The sequence below is a fragment of the Rhinolophus ferrumequinum genome, chromosome 18 (assembly GCF_004115265.2).
Source record: "Rhinolophus ferrumequinum isolate MPI-CBG mRhiFer1 chromosome 18, mRhiFer1_v1.p, whole genome shotgun sequence".
In the NCBI taxonomy this organism is placed as follows: domain Eukaryota; kingdom Metazoa; phylum Chordata; class Mammalia; order Chiroptera; family Rhinolophidae; genus Rhinolophus; species Rhinolophus ferrumequinum.
In genome coordinates this window covers 43039959-43048014 of record NC_046301.1, presented here as the reverse complement: position 1 = coordinate 43048014, position 8056 = coordinate 43039959, and positions in this window count along the sequence as shown.

Below are 8056 nucleotides of genomic sequence, written 5' to 3'. Positions count from 1 at the left end.
GTGTTGGAAAGCAATGGCTTTTATTCCCTCCTGTGTGCTGAGAAACCCACCTGTTTAACGCTCTTGTCCTCTACTGACTTAATTTAATGGGTGAGTTTAGAAAGAGAAACGCCCCCATGCTGTGAGGACAATCTGCCCTGGCCCAGCTGGGGTGACCAGTCCTCCCGATCTACTCAGGCTGAGCTGTTTCCTGGGATGGGAGGCTTTTTGTACTAAAACCAGGAGAGTGTTTTTCTGTGACTGGCTAGTCAAACCTGAATAATTGTAAGATCCAGGACTAGGAAGCCCATTTGTTCCATATATAAATCACGTTCTCTGCTATCACATTTATCAGTTGTTTCAGTCATAAAGGTGATAATTTAGTGTCCCATCAAAGACCGGTTTTTGTCTCATTTCTCAGTTGGACCAGAAGCCAGGCAAGTCAGAGAGATGCTATTTATGGGCCTATTCAACCTGAGCACTGGGTAAGCCCCGTTCCCACTCGTCCTTTTCCCTGTAGCCTAACCATGGACAGCCTTGGCAGCCTCCCCAAAAAATGAACCCTGATCTGAAGTTGCACTTCTCCAAGATAAACATCCCCATGGGACTAATAAATGAATCTAGTTGAGGTCTAAGATCAGAGTTTATTTATCTATTTGGCTTCTGTAGTGTAATTTCTCCAAAGCTCAGTGATGTTTAGAGAACCAGACCCATGGTGATGAAGGGAGGGTCAGATCAAAGAAGGGGCAGAAAAGCATGGGGGAGGACGTAAGTGAAGGAGGGTGAGGAGGAGGACGGGTGCTGGGACAGCTCCATCACCCTGAGGAGGGCCCAGGTTGTGGGCCAGGTCAGGGAGAGCTTTGTGGTTCCTTAGTGTGGGGGCAGCACAGACATGCAGACTGGATTCACTTCAAACATGGAGAACAGAGAGAGATGGCTAATATGCCAACAGACTGACTGTGGCTTTTGAGACAGAAACATTGTCACATATACTGCTTTCTTTTACTTTTCATAAGTTGCCAAATAGTTCAGTTAAAGCAAGGATAAAAAGAAACAAAAGATCCTTTGAACGTTTAAGTAGCTTCCAAACAATTTCATTTGCATAAACTCTTCTGCTCTGCATAGTTGTTGACCTATCATTTGTACAAAAATAGGTTCTTACATAGTTTTAAGATCTATGATGGCCGATACTCAGCTGCTTTGAATGTATTCATGCAGTAGTGACATGGATACATTCACAGTATTTAACAGCTGGCATAGCACAGGCCCTTGCCAAACAGAACAAATACTAGATGGCTGGGCTAATTCCCACACAGACCAACCTCGGCCCCATCCTGGAGCCTTGCTAGTGTCTTTCCTGGGTCTGCAGTGTTCTCCCAAATTCTTCAAGTTCATGTCCATCTTCTCCAAGAACCTTTGCCTTGCCACTCTAGTCCTCATTGGTTCCTCTCTCCTTAGAGTTCCTACTGCACCTACAGTTTGGATGATATAAGCTTCTGCCCTCTGTTGTTTTTCTCTCATTTCATGCATGTTGATCGAGTCTCCAAAAGGGCACAAAGCCATCCTTAGCCTTCTCCCAAACCCTAGAGCACTAGCCTAAAGCTGAGCAAAGACTGGTACATTGGTGTTCATGTAGGTGAGTCATTTTGAAAACCAGCCCTGTTATATGCGAATATGTGAATTACCTCGTTTATGCCTTTCTGCAGGTAACTTGGATTCTTAAATTCTCTGACCACTCTAGTGTTCTTTGCAACATTAAGCCTCCATACCTTTTAATTTTTAATTTATTTATTTTGTGCATTTAATGTAGTATTTAGTATAGAGTGGGGTTCTGGGAAGCTTGTTAAAAATGCAGATTTCTGGGCCTTTTTCAGACCTGTTGAGTCAGAGTCCCTAGGGTGGGGCCCAGGTGTCTGTCTGTCTTTTAACAGGCTTCTCCGATTATTCTGATGCAGCTCACCTGGCTTTCTCCATTTCTAAAGGGACGCTTGTAATGTGACTGTGTTTGTCTCTTGCTGTCCTTAACTTTCTCCCCACCTTTCATTTTATGATTTGCTGTCTTAAAGATAGGCTCTTATTATTGTTTGACATTTTGAGACAGTCAACTTCAACTTAATCTCATCTGTCATCCTTTCATTGTCTCTGATGCCGTCAGACTTGCTGAGAATAAACACAAGCCTTTCCCAAAGAGAAGAACATAGACAGTCTTGGGTCTGACTTTCTTGTCTATAGAGGAGAATTTTCCTCTTTGAAACTCTATGGATTAAAAAAAGAAAGAAAGAAAGTCAGGCTCCCTTCCCTTCCCCATTCTTGGTGGGAAGGTAAGAACGAGGTACTGATTATTTTGTCAGGAACAGAAAAGGCAGGTCTTAGTTTTTTTCCTCCAGGCTAGTTTCATTGTCAATGAGTTCATGTTCATATTTATTCTACTTTAGACAAAGACTGTAACAGAGCTGGTGGTTTCTGTAACTGTCGTGAGGGGTGGCATGTGGGACCTCTAGTCCCACTCCCCACAGAAGAACTCAGGCTATGGCTAGGCCAAAAAGGAACACCCACGGAGCCATTGATAGAGGAGTCATACCACTACAGTCTCACTGGAGGCTGGATCCACACGACCTGCAACCTGCTGTCCCCTTCTCTGCCTGCCAACCAACCAACCAACCAACCAACCAACCAACCAACCAACCAATGCAGCTGTGGCAGTTATATAGTGCTAATTGGCTAACTGGTTACAGCTGACGGTCAACTAGCCAGAGCTGATGGCCATCTACTACCCCAGCCAGCACCTTTCATGTGAGGCCAAGAGCCTGGAAACTGCTCTCTGGGACTCTGTCCCCACAGTAACCAAAGCAAGTTTTAGGATCTTCTAGCAGTTTGTGGGGTTGGAGTTGCATTAGCTACATGTGTGAGTATGCCCTCAGATGTGGAAAATGCCCACTGTGTCTTCCAAAATGGGTCCCCAGTAGGCCTGTGGAAACATTTCAGTGAGGGCTCTCTGCAGACTAATGAAGCTAGAAGCAATCATTGCTTCAATCAACAAGCAGCATGCCATTTCTAAGTTGTAGCTTTATGCCAGTGCTCTGGGGGTTGGGAGGAGGCTACGGGTTGGTTCCCGACCTTTTGGTGTAACTGAGGAGAATGGGTCAACGTGCATGAAATGAGAGAAACACAACACAGGACAGAGAAGACTTATATCATCCAAACTGTAGGTGCTGTAGGAGCTCAAAGGAGAGAGGAACTAATGCAGACTAGAGTGGCAATGCAAAGCTTCTTGGAGAAGATGGACATGAACTAGACCTTGAAGGATTTGGGAGGACACTGCGGACGCAGGAAGGACATGAGCAAGGCTCCGGGATAGGGCTGAGAGTGGCCTGTGTGGGAATTAGCCTAGTAACAGTGAGGGCTCCATCTAGGACCTGCCAGGAACTGGCGGAGAGGGCCACGGAAAGGCAGGCAGAGAAGCTAAAAGCAAAACAAAACAAAACAAAACAAAACAAAACAGGAAGTAGGGGGTAGTCGAATGTTTCTGAATGGGGTAAGTTACATGTTTAAAGAAAAGCTTTTGTGGTTTCATGGAAATGACTTCATGACCCAGGATTTTAGTTCAACAATTTAGCAACTACCTTGCTGAGACCTGAGGAGCTACGATTTGGCTCAGAACTGCTTCTTCCTCATAGATTTGGATTTTCTGATTTATAAGGTGATGATGATGAAGATGATGATGACTTTTTGTAACCCTCTATGTCCAGGCATTGGACCATCAGAAAGGATATGGCTTTCTATTGGAGCAGGTTCCTGGGCCTCCTCTGGGCCCAGGGGTTAACCTTTTACTTGCTGGATCATGGGAATGTGGATGACTATGGGGGAGGATTTTTTTGGGGGTCAGATAAGTGGCTTTTTACTAGTTTTTTTGTTGTTGGTGTTTTCTTTTTCTTTTTCTTTTTTTTTTAAAACAAACCATTAGGGAAATATTTAAATATCTTAACAGTCTTTTTCATACTATCTATCCAGGTTCTCTATGAGTGCAGTTAGGTTAGAGAGGACTGACTGGATATCAGCTTCTCATTCATATTTAATTCTTGGTGATAACTTTTCTTTGTTTCACCGCTGAAAGTAGACAACAGAGAGGCTAAATGCTATGTTCTATATCATACAACAAGAAAAAAAAAAAGAAATAGTTCTGTATTAGATTTCTCCCTTGGTTGATAGCTCTTATTTTATCTTGGTAAAAGATTTCCTGATTATTTATTTATTTATTTATTTAATTTTATTGGGGGAAGGGGAACAGGACTTTATTGGGGAACAGTGTGTACTTCCAGGAATTTTTTCCATGTCAAGTTGTTGTCCTTTCAATCTTAATTGTGGAGGGTGCTGTCCAGCTTCAAGTTGTTATTCTTTCAGTCTTAGTTGTGGAGGGCACAGCTCAGCTCCAAGTCCAGTTGCCGTTACTAGTTGCAGGGGGCACAGCCCACCATCCCTTGGGGGAGTCGAACCAGCAACCTTGTGGTTGAGAGCCCACTGGCCCATGTGGTAATCAAACTGGCAGCCTTCGGAGTTAGGAGCATAGAGCTCCAACCGCCTGAGCCACCGGGCTGGCCCTGATTTCCTGATTTTTAATCCTTTTCCAGGAAAATGTTCAGTGGGAGTGGGGGAGGGGAGCAGAGAAGGCAAGAAAACCCCAGTGTTCCAGTAGTGTAATTGAACATTCTCATCTGTAACTCACTGCAGAGTGGGCGACCCCGGTCTGCTGGGAGGTGTTTGTACTGACGAGGAACTCTTTCATGGGTCTCAGCACTTTATTGTGGAATAGAGAAATGAATGATGAGCGAGTGAAAGAGAAAAAGGGTCCTGAAGGGAGAGTTGAGAGATTCCAGTTCTAGCTGCAGGCCTACCACGAGCCAGCTGTGGAACCAGGGGCCAATCCATCTTTCTGGGACTCATTTCCTTCCTTCTCAAATGGGGACAACTCTTCCTGTACTCCACGGGGGTGTGGGATCTGCTCAGGGGAGGGCTGTGCATGTCCTTGTGAGCATTAAAGCTTCATACAAAAAGAAGCGTTCTTGTTCCTTTCTACTCTAGCTGGCTTGGTAACTTTCTATGTGTTTTTCAGATAATCAGAGTCCAGATAAGTACCTTTCAGTCAGCTGAATTGCCTGTTGTGTCTCAAGTGGGTCTTTCCTTCCATGTAAGAGCAGTTGAAGTGGGTGTCTGTGTACTCTATGCTCGTTCTGTGACTGTTTCCTATGGAGGGCAGTGGCCCTCTGTGGGAAAAGGGATCTCCAAGGCCATGGGGCTTCTTAGGCAGTTGTCACTGGTCCAATCCTGTGATCAGATGCTGTTCCCTGGGGTCTCAGAAGCATGGATACCTGGGGAAATAGACTGTTGACCATGGGAATCCTTGAGTATCTGAGCACGGACAAGGAGCCCAAATTTCTTCCAGTAAAATGGTCTCCTACAAACTAGATGATCCAAAAGGTGGGCTGGATTTTGGACGGGCCTCCTACCAGGGTTGAGTCATCAAGCAGCCAGAACATCCTTCATAAAGGCTAGATATGACCTGGGGTCTGGATTGTTCTGACTTCAGTGTCCTTTACTTCCCTAATCGTTTTCAGGCAGACCTCTCCCAGACATGAGAAATTTGGCCTCTGTTCATGGAACTTATGGGCAAGCTTAGGTTTTGGGGTCCTCATGTACTCAACAGGGCAAAATCAGGAGGACGACAGCCAACCAAGGATCTATATGAATGCCAAGAGGAACTTGGATTTGGGACTACAACATCTCTGTTCAAGTTCTAGCTGTAACAATCAGTGCCTGTGAACACTGGGTGAGCCTGGCTGGCCACTCAACTTTTCTGAGCTGTAGGTTCCTTGTCTTAAAATGAGAATGACAATCTTGGTCCACCCCATCCCCGCCCCCATGGTTTGTTGTAAAAAGCAAATGAGATAGTGGCTATTTGAGGAAGCACTCTTAAATCATCAAGAGTGGTACAATGTAAGGTCTTACTGCAACATAAGGGGCATGTTTGGGGGAGCACTGACCCTTCAGATACTGCTATTATGAAACTCTGGGGACATTCATTGTCAAGGCCTCTAGGGTATAACTGGGTCAGGTTGGCTATTCCTCAGACTTCTGGGAACTAGGCTCTACTGGGTGGCAAGCCGTTACTTGGGGTGAGAGAGAGAGAAGTGGCTTAAGCAGTTTGGCCTTTAGACACACCTGGGAGTATTCATATTGCCAGGCAAGGGGGTGGGACTGTGATTGATTCTTTTTTTTCTTTATGCATGCATGGGTATGCAAATGTTTCTGTAGGGGCCTGTATGACGGGGTGGTGGGGAGAACACAGAATGGACACAGTATGGTGGACGAGCTGTTCGTGTTCCAGTCTAGAGATAGCCGAGAGCTGAAAGCTTTTAAGGAAGGGGAGCTGGCCAATGTATTACCGCCCACTTGGCATACCTGCCCTTAATCCCATTTCCAGAAAAGGTAAAATCGCTCTACTCCCAGAAAGTGCTGGAGAGGAGCTGTCCCCTGCATTGGTTCAGGGTTGTGTCTCAATTGGCATTTTTTTTTATGTGCTAGATTGGGCCAAAATCGACTCTACCAATTCCCTTTCCTTTGTGTGTTCAAAAGGATATGAATCTAAGGTTGGGCCTATTAACACTCATTCGTCATGGACTATTTGGCAAGAGGATTTAATCCCAGAATGATTTCCTGCCTGGGGATGCGGCCCATCCAGGGCAGTGGGTTTTACCCCTTACTCTGTTCTTGTCTTGGTCTGTGACCTGGGATAATCGACATGTACTTTCTGTTACCCTTATCTTCGGCCTGAAAAGATAATGACCTTTTAATTTTAAAAACGGAAACTAAACAAAAACCAAAACCCACTAATCTTCCAAAACAGAAAAAAAAAATGTGCCTTTTGAAAAGAGGAAATTGCTTTTTATTAGGTGTAAAGACTAACAAAAAAAGCTCCCAACATCTCCAAAGGCCTGGGAGTTGCCATGAACCGCTGACCCCATTCTGTTAAGTTGGCAAACAGTCTCCCCAAGCCCGCCATCCAAGCAAAACGTTGAGCTTGACTTGTGCCACGAACAGCCTTTCCTCTCACATCACGTTGAGAGATATTTCCATATCCTTCTGAGGGTGCCAGTGTAGTCTTGGTACACGTCCTTTGTAAGAAACATTCATTGGGAGATTCAGAAAATAAGCTGGTGTGGGCCTTGAGGGACGATAGTGTAATCACATCATTTGAGAAATGAAACTGCAGCTCAGAAAGGGAGTCCTTTGCTCCAGTCACGTGCAAGTTGATGGAAGAGCTGGGATTGGAATCTTATCCTTCAGAGCAGTACTCTTTCCACCAAGTCTCTGGTGGAAATGCTGTGGAAACTAAGAAGGATATTCCCAGCGGCAGTCCTAGTCCTTGCTGGTCAAATATTCCATGGATTCAGGTTAGGGCTATGTGACTAGGTCTGACCAGTTAGCCCCTGGCAGAAATGAAAAAAAATCAACAAGAAGCAAATGTCTATTGTGTTTAGCCAATGAGACTTTGGAGGTATTTTGTTATTGAGGCATAACCTGACTTATTCTGATCTACACACAAACCAACATTGCAAAAGTGTCCCAGAAAAGCTGACTCTTTGAAGGTGGTGTAATATCTCACCCAAAGGGTGACGTCTATTATTGCCTGGGGGGCAGTATAGTGTAAGGCCAACTTTGCTTTCTGCAGTCTTGGGAGTCTGCCTGCCAGGGTGTGTCTTTCAGATCTTGCCACTTATTGACTGTATGAGTTTTGAGCACTTTATTTATCCTCTTGTGCCTCAGTTCGTCATCTATAAAGTGGAAATATCAACGATGACTCTCTCATTGACTTGTTGGGAAGATGATGAGATAATATATGGAAAGCCCTGACCAAACGTGCCTAGTGCCGAGTAATCTTTCAGTACATGTTAGTTCATGTTATTTACTGAACGTGTGCGTTCTGTAAAAGGCACTGTGTTGAGCTTCTCAGATGCTTTAGGAAGGAATTGACCTGAATCCTTACCATGGATCACCACTCAGTAACCCAACGGCTAGATGC